This window comes from Triticum urartu, chromosome 2 (genome assembly GCF_003073215.2).
Source record: "Triticum urartu cultivar G1812 chromosome 2, Tu2.1, whole genome shotgun sequence".
NCBI lineage: Eukaryota > Viridiplantae > Streptophyta > Magnoliopsida > Poales > Poaceae > Triticum > Triticum urartu.
In genome coordinates, this window is record NC_053023.1 from 739,030,308 (window position 1) to 739,044,774 (window position 14,467).

Below are 14,467 nucleotides of genomic sequence, written 5' to 3' on the forward strand. Positions count from 1 at the left end.
GGGATATCAAGGCCTCCTTTTAATAGAGAATCGAAACAAAGCATTAACACACGGTGAATACATGAACTCCTCAAACTACGGTGATCACCGGGAAGTGTCCCGACTATTGTCACTCCGGGGTTGCCGGATCATAACACGTAGTAGGTGACTATAACTTGCAAGATCGGATCTAGAACATAGATATAATGGTGATAAGATAAACAGTTCAGATCTGAAATCATGGCACCCGGGCCCAAAGTGACAAGCATTAAGCATGGCAAAGTCATAGCAACATCAATCTCAGAACATAATGGATACTAGGGATCAAGCCCTAACAAAACTAACTCAATTACATGATGAATCTCATCCAACTCCTCACCGACCAGCAAGCCTACAAAGGAATTACTCACTCCCGGTGGAGAGAATCATGGAATTGGTGATGGAGAAGGGTTGGTGATGGCAAAGATCGAAGATCCCCCTCTCCTGAGCCCCAAACGGACTCCAGATCTGGCCTCCCGATGAAGAACAAGAGACGTCGATAGCTTCGTCTCGTGAAACGCGATAATTCTTTCTCACTGATTTTTTTCTGGAAATATGTGATTTTATAGCGTCGGTTTCAGGGTCTGCGGGGCCACCAGGTGGGGACAACCCACCTGGGCGCGCCTGGAAGGGGGGCGCCCTGGTGGGTTGTGCCCACCCAGGTGGCCCCCTCCGGTGGTTCTTGGCTCCAAAAATTCTCTTTATTTGTATAAAAATTCCTCGTAAAGTTCCGTTCCAATCTGAGAACTTTTATTTCTGCACAAAAACAACACCATGGTAGTTCTGCTGAAAACAGCATCAGTCCGGGTTAGTTACATTCAAATCATGCAAATTAGAGTCCAAAACAAGAGGAAAATCATTAGGAAAAGTAGATACGATGGAGACGTATCACAAGCATCTGTTCTTCCATGGTCCCATCTGGAGACCTTTTTTGGTACTCTACCGGAGGGGGAATCGATCATGAAGGGCTTCTACATCAACATTGTTGCCTCTCCACTGATGCGTGAGTAGTTCCCCACAGGACTTACTAGTTCATAGTAGTACCTCTCTCTCTCTCTCTCTATCTCTCTCTCTCTGATCTTCAAAGCAATGTTCTATTCGGAGATTAATTCGATGTAATCTTTTTGCGGTGCGTTTGTTGGGATCCGATGAATTGTGGGTTTATGATCAGATTATTCATCGAAAGTAATTGAGTCTTTTCTAAACTTTATTATGTGTGATTTCTATAGCTATGTAATTCTCTCCGATCTATCCATTTATTTTGGCAAACTAGATTGATTTATCATTAGTGGGGGAGGTGCATAGTAGTAGATTCAATCTTGCGGTGTCCTCACCTCGTGACAAAAGGGGTAGCAAGGCACGTATTTGTATTCTTGCTACTAAGGGTAAAACGATGGGGTTCGATCATATTGATTGGTCTTAGTTTTTCCATATTATGTCATCATGCTCCAAGCATTACTCTGTTTGTTATGAACTTAATACCTTAAGACGCATGCTGGATAGCGGCCGTGGGGTCTAGTAATAGTAGTAGATGCAGAATCGTTTCGGTCTACTTGTCACAGACGTAATGCCATGTATTGATCATGCCATGAATAATGCCATAATTATGCGATTTCTATCAATTGCCTAATACTAATTCTACGCTCATTAGAGAGATGCATCTAGTGAAAGATATGGCCCCGGGTCCATTCACATCATCTTATTAAAACACTAAATACCTTGCTGCAATTTATTTACTTTTATTTTGTTTGTAATTTATCTAACTACCATTACCATAATTAATATTTACAATTAATGAGTGCAAGGAAATTGACTACCCTCTTGTCCGCACTGGGTGCAACAAGTATTTGTTTTGTGTGTGTGTAGACCCTTTATCTTTGTTTGTGTGAATCTCCTACTGATTCGATAAACCTTGGTTCTCAATTGAGTGACATACTCCGGGGAAATCCCAAGGCCTATCACAAGTAGCAGCCACTGGGATCATCTAAACTCCCGGCAGAGGACGACGAACTGGGGCAACCCCGGGTTCCGAGCAATCCCTACCTGAGCCGATGCAAAGTTGCTCTTCTTTTTCCTGTTATGTACTATACCTGGGTCCATGAACTGGCGAGGATGTTGCCGAGGGAGATCACCATGCGTGATACCACCGAAAGAGGACCTTCCACGGGCGTGAAGATCGCCCCGCCGCCACCTGCATCACCATATCAGCCTTCACTTCCTCCTCAGAACCACAGACCCCTACGTGTCGCTGCTCCACTCTTGCCAGATCGGATTCTGGGATATGAAGAAACACTCCCGCCTACATCGCGGAGTAGCCAACCCAGCGAGCGTCATCGGCGAACAATGAAGGAGTCGGGGAAGAAGATCCAGTCAACCGGGGATCGTCACCGGTAGTAGGTTGCACAAATGGATCGCCATCAGGATCGGTTTCGTCCTCGGAGTCGCCCACAAACACCAAAATGCGACCTCCAACGGTCATGTCCACCCCAGTGCCAAGGAGCGGATTAGTTAAAGTATCAATTTGACCCATATATATACATAAGGTTTGAAAGAAAACCTAAAGTATTTACCTTCAACAACAGACATAACACTTACTTTTCAACTTCCATAAATCAAATGATAATATGATTAATGCGAACTCCAATTAAATCTTTTTTTACTTGCGGGTCTCTTAAAAATTATGTTTGGCTTGACATGCTAAACTTAATTAGAATCTTTAAGATTAGTTTAGTTTTGTGTGGATTAGGTAAACAATATTAACAGGAATAATAATCATATATCATTACACTCTAAAATATATGTGTTCTTATAGCATAGATAACTTTGAACAGATTAGGCCTTAATATGTTGTTATTTGGTCGAATGGAAAAAAAGTACATGGAAACTAAAAATCGGAGGTCATGCATATCTTCTTAATATTATGACGAAAAATAGAAAGAAAACAAAAAGTTGAGGCTTTCTTAGTTCTCGAACCAGCGCAGATCGGCGTGAAAGAGGATAAGACTTGCCACTGGACCAAAGAAGCAATAACATCTGAAACCACCATACTACTCTTATTGAATATTACTCTACTCCTGAAGTTCAATTGCTAGTCTTGGCAGCCAAAGGGAACCGTGCCCTACTCGACGCGAACTCGTCGTCCGCTCGCTCTCCACCCCCGCTTCGCAACATCGCCGAACCCATCCTTCCAATTCCAAGGTCGCCGTCCTTACCTCTCGCCACGCCCAGAAACTCTGCTCCTTGTTTGACCTGCCCCGGCGATCCATGGATCGGTTCCGCGACGGGAACCACGTGCGGCCGCGGAGCCGCGCGCACCTCGTCGCCGACGAGGACGGGCAGGGCGCCACCCGCCGCAGGCGCTGCCGGCCGCCCGGGCCGCAACTCATCGCCGACGAGCACGGGGAGGGCGCCACCCATCGCAGGCGCTGCGCGCCGCACCTCGCCGCAGCCGCACGGGGTGGTGCGCCGGCGTCCGCCCCGCGCGTCCTCGGCGAACCGTCGGAGCGCTCCAGCTTCGAGAAAGTCTGCGCCAGGACGTACCTGATCGTCGATCCCATGCCGGAGCGGCCTGGCCCCCGAGGCGCAATTCGGGTGAGTTCGCCATGATCCGTCCGCTAGTTCATCGCTTTCTTGCCATGTTCTTTGGTTTCTTGGATGCTTTTAATTCGAATCGCACTGGAATTTGGTTCTGTATTGCGCTAATTTCATCCCGCGAGAAAACAACTTTTGTTTCTGTTCATGTAAAACTGGAGTTCTCTCAGCTGTTCTTTGCGACACATCCCCCCCGGGCTCTCGTTCTTGGCATCTTGCTCTAGTTTCATCCCCGGCAATTGTGGCTTTCTTGGCAGCTGTTCAATTTTTTTGCTTGTGATTTCCATCAGAAATTTCAGAGAATGAGCGTGCTTCTTTGCGATTGAATTGCAGATCGCACTAGAGTGGTGCGAGGAGGCCCCGCGGCAGCGCCCCGCCGGCGATCCGGATGAGTACTACGTCCGGAGGCGCCGCCCCGGCGACTCCAACCATGGAGTCTTCCGGGTCCTCGGCGTGGGCTGGGTCGTCCGGCGCCGTCCCCGTGTCCTCCAGGCAGAGGCTAGCGGTCCACTTGTCCTGCCCCTCGCCGGAGACACCGAAATCTCTGGTGAGAGCTTTGTGTCCGTATTTCTTTGCTCCCTGCCTTTGGCATTTCCTACATTCGTGCTTGCATTGCTGTTATGCACAGTGCGCGGATTTTAGCTGAAACTATTGTGTTCTTGATACTGTTGTATGCACAGCATTGCTATTTAGCTTTGATCTTATTTGGCGACTGATGTACTGCATTTTAGTAGTTTGACTGACCCGGTGGCAGACAAGTCAAGTTACTCTCTTTATATAATGCTAGCTAGTTAGTTTGATCGATCTTGGCACTGTACATGCGCTTGATCGGTCGACTCATATTCTGCAAAGTCCTGCAGTAGATAAGTAGAGTAGTCAATTATGGTCTTGTAAATACGTACGTAATTAGTAAGCTGGATGCTTGTGATAACCTGTGCATGCTAGTTGTTTCAGATGGCAGACAAGGGGCGGCCATTGACATATTACTGGTACAGCCAAGAGGCGGCTGTGTGTCACGGTCGTGCCTGGGGGCGCTCTGTCGGTATTGGTTTGGGGTAATTCGTGGGTGGCTCAAGAAGACATATGACGGTTGTCCCATAGTCGACGATCTACCCAAGGCATGGAACTGGGAGAGGATCATGGGACGGCCGATATATCAGCCTAGAGATGTCAACGGCAGAGGCGATAGTAAGTGTCTTTTTCTGACAATATTTCTTTTGTTTCTAACTAGTCCTTTTTTTTTCTGTGCTCGCACACAAGAAGATTGACACAGATACTCTACTACTACACTGTACTGTAGGTGCCTGTGTAATCTGCGCGTGCGCAGTGTGTATCCACGCACAGCACCGTCTCGCCTTGGAGCGGCGCTACGGAGCACGCACCTTCCCCTACGTGCTCAGCGACGTGCATTACCTCAAGTACGCCTGCTGGAAGGCCGGCGTCTGGAAGCCTGCACGCTCGACATTCTGAATTTCATGAAGAAAGACAATATCGGGCTCAGAACGGAGCATGTCCCTGGGTGGAGAAGGTGCGTGCTCCGGTTCGAGGCCGCCTGGGAGTTCTCCAGGAGCGACTGCACCCCACAAGCCCTCGCGAGGATGATGCGCGAAATGGGACCCATATTGGGCGACCTCTACACGGGGCCCAATTACTGGCACACCCAAATCGACCCCCACTACGTCTACCCCGGGGAGATGGGCAAGGCGAACCACCTCGTGGTATGCGTTGCGTATGTGTTGGTGCCGGGAGAGGGAGGAGAGGTCGTTGGCGGCAAGCCTAAGGACGGCCTTCATGTCCGCATTCTGGATAATCACCTCAAGGAGGGGCCGTTGAGGTGGATCCGCTTTCAGGCATTTGACAAGTTTGTTTACATCCGGGTGGAGCCACTTGACCGGCGTCACCTGCGGATCGGCATGCGGCCAGATCGCATACTACCCAAGCTTTAGACCTGACCGACTCGGATCATTATGTACGTGCCACTGCTTATGTATTATTACTGTTTTGCAACAATGTTGAAGGAGTTGCAATTAACTGCTACTCCCTCCGTCCCATAATATAAGAACATTTTTTATACTAGTGTAGTGCCAAAAACGCTCTTATATTATGGGACGGAGGGAGTAGTATTGTATACAGTAGTGGTGATTTCCTTACAAGCTAGAGCATTCATGCCTGCATGATCATAATTTACATGATTGGCAAACTTGGGCAATACAGGTTTTAAGCAAACTGCCATATATATGATGATGATACTCAACAAGCAAACTAGTGTATGTAATCAAACAAAGCAACAGGCATTTAATTAACTTGGAAATAAGTACACATGAATCTAGCTGTAGGACATACACAAGAAGAGACTCAACGTAATTACTGTAAAAGGAGAGACTTCTTAAATCATAAAATGCACACAAACTCAGTGTTCTCAAGGTTGGGTGTTACCAGCTTATCCTAACTACGAACTACAGGTGGAAGAGGAGAAATGTGCCCAAAAACTAATAATGATGATTTCTTTTGAGAAAAAAAACTAGCTTCAGTCAACAAATCAACATGCATGGGAGGTTCATGTGAGCCACCAAGATGATGATTGTTTTCAAGGAAATAAAAGATGAAGTTGTTGACAACACAACACTATCTGGACTCAACTAGCAACGATTCGCAGATTATAGGCCATTTGTGAAGGAGCTAGAAGCTATCTAATGGAGTTCATCGAGGAAACACAGGAGGATGAACAGTAGTGAGGAACACCCAGCCGAGCCAGGAAGCCGAGGCCGAATCCCCTCCGTACGTCCCCGTCTTCAGTTGGCTTCCTCTTCTATTTGTACTCCTCCCATGTAGTTTGCTAGCAGGCCTGAACCCAAGGGGCACCCCTCTGGATGGCCCAGCTACAGAGAGTAAGGCTGCTGACACCAATCTAGAGGATCTTGCAAGGAAATAAAAGACCATGGGAGGTTCATATGAGCTAGTTGAACCATCAGCTTTAGGTTACTAGATGAACTTGAATGAGAATCCACATATATAACATCAAATCCATTGCATAGTCCAAACGAAGTTCATAGTCACATCCAACACAAGCACAACAAGATCAGTCATATCCAACACGAGCGTGACAAGTTCACAGTCATATCCAACATGAGCACAACAAGTTCAGTCATATCCAGCACGATAACCGAAATTAAATCTACGGTTATCATGCTCCATCATCAGGCTCATGTGCTGCTGTTGCTGCTGCTGCTCGTCCTCCTACTCCATCTGCAAGGATAAGAGCAAGTTGTTTGAATGGCATGCACATGATAAAACTGCAAGGCTATATGCATGTATTCATCTACATTAATTAAATCTACAGTACAGTACAGAGGATACATGGAAGAATTTCACTTCAAATGTTTGCTTGCGCATACAGTACTGCTTATGATCCAGGTTTAATATGGAAAATCAAAAACTACAATTTTCATCAGTTTCAGATCAAGCTTTTGCCATAGAAAATTGACACATTTTCTGCATCAAAGTTGATCCACCAAGGACAGGAGCGCTGACAAATAGTGTCCAGCCAGTAGCATGTTTAAGTGATATTAACAGTTAGCTAGATCGGTGCAAACTGAGATACCAGTCAGTAGCAAAATAAAAACCTTAGCTATTATGTGACCATCAACCACACACTCACATCATACGGAGACCTGTAGGCCCTACAGGGCCTAATCATGGAGGGACGTGACCATCAACCACACCCAAGTATCCTACGCAAAAGAACTATAGAGCACAGGAATTACAGAGATATCACCCAACCATCCTACGCAAAGGAACTATAGAGCACAACTAAATGGCAGAGAGCACAAACTTAACAAATCTACACAAGTAATAAAAGATACTGAGATAAAAGGGTACTCCCAGATCTATTCATGAAACCAATGGTTCAATACAGAAGCACCAGCAAGAAAACAATGCTCTGCAATGATGCTTTAACTCCATCCACTAATATAACATATCACACACTTGACAAAAAATTCAGCAAAGACATGGTCTGCACCTTGAGACCTGCTGCTACAGGTGTTGGTCTCTGAATTTTTACCACCACAGGTGTCGTCAGCGGAGAGGATGGTCTTCTTCTCCGTGCATATCTGTGCGGTCAGCAAGTAAACAAAAAATCATCATGTGTTGATGAGATAAGCAGCAACAATGAAGGAGAATAAATAATCCAGGATGGGTAACTTCTTCACGTCCTTCTTCACCCAAGTAACTTGAAACAATCTTGGTACAAAAGTTAATTTTTTGTGAAAGAAAAGGGTACTCCCAGATTTCTTGATGAAACAATGGTTCAATAGAGAAGCACCAGCAAGAAAACAAGGATAATTAATTAATAGGCATGTAACTTATGACAGGGGTTCATGCTAATGATGGCATACTAGCTAGGATGTGCAATCATAAATAAATTATAAAGCTTATCTCAGAAGTAGAGCACGTATGCTTTATGGCAGCAGTCTCAACAAGATTCCAAGAGGCATGCAACTAAATTGAACTTTAGTGAATTTATTCTTGAGGCAGCAAGCAAGCAAATGGATGAATTGGCAAACAATGCAGCGATGTTTATCTCATTATAAGCACTAGGGTGTGACAGCAATAGCAGCAAGTTGAATTCTGTCAAGCATGTGAGTGGATTCAGACCAGCAGCAAACCAAGCAATTTGTTTCAGATTTTAAACAGGCAGAGTATTTGTAGAGTTGAATCACATGAGAAAAATAGTGACCACCATAGGCTGCCTAAGCATGCTAGCTAATCTGGACGGCCATGAGTAAGAGCAGCAGCAAGCAAGCAAATAGGGAAGCAAGTAAGCACATGAGGTAACCCAAGCCAGCCTAGGATTTCAAAACGAGAGAGGAGTGGAGGAGAAAATCGACCTTGAGCTGCTGCTGGTCCTCTCCATGGACGGGCACATCGCGTGAGTGGACTTCTCCTGCAGCACATCACGAACAGGGCAGACAGAGAGGCGTGAGGAACCCACATCCACATCCGCGGCTGCCGGATCGAATCAAACAGAGAAGGGGGAGCACCTTGACCTCGAGTTGCTGGAGCGACGGCGCCGTGGAGGTCGGGATCCAGGTCGTAGAAGCCCTCGACGGCGGCGACCTTGGGGGCTAGGTGCGCCCCACCTGCTCCTGCTCCTCCTCCTCGATTAGGAGGAGGCCAGCGGCTGCAGCGTGAGGAGAAGGGAGCCCTGCCCCCGGATACGGCGCCCTCGTCGCGGGCGCTTGGCCCGCCCGCGCCATGCCCGACCTCCAGAAAAACGGACAGGGGGCGAAACCCTAGCCGCGGGTGAGACTGGAGGCCGCGAGCGCCGGATGGGTGGAAGGCGCGGGGGCAGGGGAGCCGCCGGGTCTCGCCGGAAATGGCCGGCGTTCGTGGCGGCGGCGGCGCGGAGTCGTGGGGGAGAGAGAGACGAGTCTGGTTCGGTGGGTTCCTCTCTGGCTCTCTTTTGTTCGTTTATTTTATTCTCTTTTTTTTCTTTTTTTTATTCTCTTCGAATGGATTTGGATTGGCTGAGCGCGCGGATGCCTGAAAATTTGAGAAAGCACGCGGGCGAAAGCAAAAATTGAAACATGCCACATGCTGAATGTCGATTGGTCCATTTTGATTCGCACGGATTGATCTCACTTTTGTGTCAATCTCGGCTGTCCGCCCGAATCATACGGCGTCGAATATTTCAGCGGGACGGGTGATATTTCGGGTAGGATGGAAAATTTTCGACCGGATGACCACCTACATTGATATTCCATACAACAATAGGCACTAGTAGAAAAAGGGTCAAACGTGAAGCACATTAATGCCGGTTTGTATTTGAGCCGGTACTAATGGTACCATTAGTGCCGGTTCGAACGGATTTGCATTAATGCCGGTTCGTGTTGAACCTTTAGTACCGGTTCGTGGCAGGAAGCGGTACTAAAGGGGTGGTGGCAGGCTGGCGTCAGGCCGGGGCCCCACGATCACCTTTAGTACCGGTTCATGCCAACCGGTACTAAAGGTCTAACGGGGTCTGACCTATAGTACCGGTTGGAGACACAAACCGGCACTATAGGGCAATTTTCAAACTCTACCCCCCCGGTGGATCGCCTTTTCAGTTTAAAAAAATAAACGAAAATGATGGAAATGTCAAAAAAATAAAAGAAAATAAGTTTCCCATGTGATATGTGGTCTAGTTGTTGGAAAAATTTGCAAATGTGAATTTTGATTTTATTTGCAAAATCTCTCTGAAATTTGTAAAAATGGGCATAACTTTTGCATACTAACTCGGATGAAAAAGTTTTTAATATGAAAAATCATCTACTCGAAAAGTTACATCCAAATTTAACTGGGGAAACCCCGTTAAACATTTGCAAAATCCTCAAAAACCTAATAGAAAAAAGTTACGGGGCTTTTAAAATTGAAAAATATTCAAACTGTGGGCAAACTGTGGTCAAACTGTGGTCAAACTATGGTCAAACTAATTATTCAAGAAATATTAGTGTTACTAAATAATTATTCAAGAATATTAGTGTTACTAAATAATTATTTCAATTTTTTGAATTTTGGTCAAATCTGGTCAAACTATGGTCAAACTTATTCAAGAAATATTAGCGTTACTAAATAATTACTGTTTTTTTAGAATAATAGTTTCAAACTCAAACGGTGAAATGTGTGATTTCATGCTCAAGATAAACTCCTGAGGGTTAATAGGATTGACATCTTACTATTGTTAGGAAAACAATAAGTGCAGACTCGGAAACGAAGGAGAATAGAACCTGAAAGTTAAGCGTGCTCGGGCTGGAGTAGTGAGAGGGATGGGTGACCGGTCGGGAAGTTAGATGATTCGGAATGAGTGATCCACACTTGAGCAGTTAAGAGAGGTGATTAGAGACTAAATCATCAAATAATTCAGAAAAATTAAAAATCAAAATTGTTTCCAAAAAATTTCAAAAAAAAATCTTTAGTACCGGTTGGTAACACCAACCGGTACTAAAGGTCCCCCGTACCAGGGCGCGAACTCACGTCACGTGGTGGCACTTTAGCGCCGGTTCGTGCCAAACCGGTACTAAAGGGGGGGGGGGCTTTAGTGCCGAAATTTTAGTGTCGGTTCCATAACCGGCACTAAAGGCCCTTACAAACCGGTACTAATGGTCCGTTTTCTACTAGTGAGGGCCCACCTATGTTCGCGTGGACCAAGGTATCGGCCGGCGAAGGCGAAGGGCCATTGTGCAGATGGCGGGATGGCTCGCGAGAGAGAGGGGTTATGTTCGGTGGGTTTCCTCTCTCAGTCTCTGTGTCTCTTTTTTCATTTCTTTTCTTTAGGTTTACATGGGCTGCGAGCAGCGGAGGCCCGAAAATTAGTGAAAGAGAGGGCGGGTGCCAAATTGTATACGAAAATGACGGGTTGTTGGTCCGAAAATTGAAACCCATCGGCAGTGGTGGTGGTCCCATCGGTGGAACCTGAGTGCCAATAGCGGTAAACTCCATTAACACAATATAAGTTAGTTTACAAGCGGTGATGTCACGCATTGCAAAGACGAATGTTAAAATTAGTGAACTTAAAATTTACCTTGGCTAGAATTGGCAAAATCAAAATTAACCGCCATTTGTCGACTACGGTACTCCTCGTATGTTTCACTTCTTATCTCGTAAATTTCTCTCACTCTTGATGGTGAAGCATAGTAACTTTATCGTAGGCATACAATATGACATAATGGATCTCACCAACATAGCCATGCTGGAACCAAATTTGATCCCAAGTTATCACAAGATTCCCTCTGGTTGTCCCGAAGTGGGAGTTTTCCGCTGTAAGTGCAGAACATTCCTTCGGTGTTAGTACCATCCGTGAAGCTGGTAACACTTGGTAGTCGGGTATTTTTCAGAGTGTGTACTCAGGACACCACGGATCAATGATACCCTATATTTTTGAGTTTGTCTATGGACGAAAATGTTTTGTCAATCCACGGGTAAGATTATACAAGAACGCAAGGGGGTTTTATACAGGTTCGGGCCGCTATCTCAGCGTAAAAGTAAAACCCTACTTTCTGTTGGTATTGATATGAACTGGTGGATACAAGTGCATTAGTGTGACAAATACGGTGGTCGAGGTGTGACCAGTGGTTGTCGGGGTCCTAGTTAGAGTGTCCGAACACTCCTATCTCTAATCTTCTTCTTTTTTGGCACTTGGTTTGCTGGTGGGTGCTTGTGGTCTTGTGGATGTCTTTTTCTCCTACTGACCTTAGTCCTACCCTTATGCCTGGGACAGATACCGTCAACCAGATAGTAGGCATGTTGTACTCATGTCCATTGATAGTATAGTGGCAAGGAGGAGCGAAAGTGCTGATGTGAGCCCGAGCTCACACGCTCTTGGAATCAGGACCTTTTATATATCTCGCGATCTGTGTCGTGGTGACGTGTATGCTCCTCTTTGCTATTCACCGAAATAGGGCATGGCCCATAGCTCAGGTAACTCCGTGAGTTAGCAACACGGCGGATCAGACGGAGGAAGGACGGATTGGACCATTCCTTCACCGATTCTGTTCCCAATGAGCCGTTGTACTCATTTATGGCAACACGGTTGCCAACTACCAATCTTCTCCGACACTGCTTCTCTTCCTCTTTATAGCTGCGGATCCAGTGAAGCCTCTTGTAGTTTAACCGCTCGATCCAGTGCGAGCATACTACCCCAATCCATCCGGAGAGCATGTCTTCATCATCCTGCACCGCCGTTTTTGAGGAGCTGCCCCCGCTCATCAGCTGCCCCCAATGCGGCGGTCTGTAAATGGCTTCATCTCTGCTGCACAGTGTTTGAACAATGAAATCAAATGCTCATAAGCGGCCACACTGCAGTCTCCCATTCGCACAAGTTCCATAGCTTGCATATACATATTGAAATGCCGGAAACTGAATGGGTTTTCTTGAGCATTGTCCCTCTGGTACTGTGTGAGCAGTGTTGGAAGGATATCTCTTGCATCTCGTGTCCACCGCTTTAGAATGTGTTTTTTTGGATCTTCGTCACACGAATGAAGGCCATTACTTGCATTTGTCAACATTAACGGAGGGCACCGATTGTTAGCTCTATGGCCCACCTTCATTATTTGATAATTTCAAAATGTGTACATTTCATGATAAACAACACAGTCAATCACCTTTAGGGCATGGCTGCAAAGCAGGTGTGCAAACTGGCCACACTCGCAGTCAAACTCATCCCCTCCTTCCATAACCGATACCTTGTGTGACGTTTTACACCACTTTTCCCTACCCGCTGCATCGGTATGTATTGGAATGTAATTTTTTTTGCTTTCTCAATCTCCTCAACCTGATATGCACCACACCCATACAATATATGTCCGAAATTGCTCAAACATAGCCCTAGTGTATATTTTCCCAGCATGCCTCTCTATAGCAAAATTTGCTCGCATGAGCGGCCTCCCCTGGACAAGCAAAGAAACTAGCATTAGTCCATGCCTTAACTTATTCATTGTGTAATTAAACCCTATCAACAGTTATCATGGAGACATTGCTTACTATTGTTGTACGCTTCTCCTCATGATTCTCTTCTGCCTCCCTGTCAAATATTAAGGTCATATACTTCCTAACAAATATATGCATTGGGCTCCCATGCGACACATAGTTCTTTAACATGTGGTTAGCACTTTCACTCCGTTGAGTGCTAGTCATCTTTGCACATAACACGCCTTTGAAGTATGGCTTCGCCCATTTATGCCTTATCTCATACAAATTTGTCATGTAGTCATGACTCTTCAGATTGTATTTCTCTATAAGGTATTTCCAGCCTTCCTCAAACTCCTCTATGGTTAACATGTGATTGACAACCTTGTGGAACTCGGGACGGAAGTCACTATTTTTTGAATACAATGGACCAAGTGATTCTTTTGCCTTCTTTAACACATGCCACTTGCGCCATCGGTGAGCTGTGCCGGGCATCACATTCCTTATGGCCACCTCCATAGCCCTGTTCTGATCTGCAAAGGTACGGATTAGACCACCATTAGAATTATCGGCTCGGTGTCGCACTGATATAAAGAAATTCGTTCAGTAGCCAATGATTATTTACTTACCTATCAAGATTGTTTGCGGTGCCTTACCACCCATTATCCTAATGAATTCTGAGAAAACCCAATCAAATGTTTCAACTGTTTCACTTCGTCGCACCAAAACTCCAGCCAGGATTGTGCTATGAAAATGATTGTTCACACCCACAAATAAACCAAACGGCATGTTGTAGAGATTTGTCCAGTAAGTTGTGTCAAATGTAACCACATCACCAAAGAAACTGTATTGCACCCTGCTGTTCCCGGTAGCCCACATCAAAGTGCTGATCCTGCCCTCGTTGTCTGCTTCAACTCGATAAGTGAATTGGGGGTCCTTTGAATACATTTCTTGGAATACTTCCCATTGTTTTCCTCACATCGTCTTCTGACTGTTCCTGGCTTATCTTCCCACAGAGATTCCATAGAGCCCTCTTCGTGAATGGTACATTCTCCATCTTCCCAAAGATGCTTCCGATGATGGTGTACACTTTTGCCAAATTCACATTATTTTGCCTCAGCTGCTTCAAGAGGTCCCTGCTATACTGATCAATATGCTTGTGCGACGGCCAATGGAGTGTCTGTCCATATGTGTGTGTCATGCAGCCTAAATGTATTTGTTCAGGTAACTCCGCATACTAATTCCCATAACAACTCTAGCATCACCGAACCTTAAGTGTGTAGACCCTATGGGTTCGGGAATCACGTAGACATGACCGAGACATCTCTCGGCCAATAACCAACAGCGGGATCTGGATACCCATGTTGGTTCCCACATGTTCCACGATGATCTCATAGGATGAACCACGATGTCG

The 14,467-nt window shown here is 45.8% G+C and overlaps 1 long non-coding RNA gene and 1 pseudogene across 1 annotated transcript; both read right to left on the reverse strand.

Moving 5' to 3' along the window:
- Positions 1–6,598: 6,598 nt before the first annotated feature.
- LOC125534546 lies at positions 6,599–9,109 on the reverse strand. Its single transcript, XR_007294506.1, has 4 exons — positions 8,652–9,109; positions 8,499–8,554; positions 7,631–7,721; positions 6,599–6,855 (listed from the first exon to the last, which is right to left on the reverse strand). It is a non-coding gene; the product is annotated as an uncharacterized LOC125534546 (long non-coding RNA).
- A 2,864-nt stretch (positions 9,110–11,973) lies between these two features.
- LOC125538415 lies at positions 11,974–14,254 on the reverse strand (annotated as a pseudogene).
- Positions 14,255–14,467: the final 213 nt, after the last annotated feature.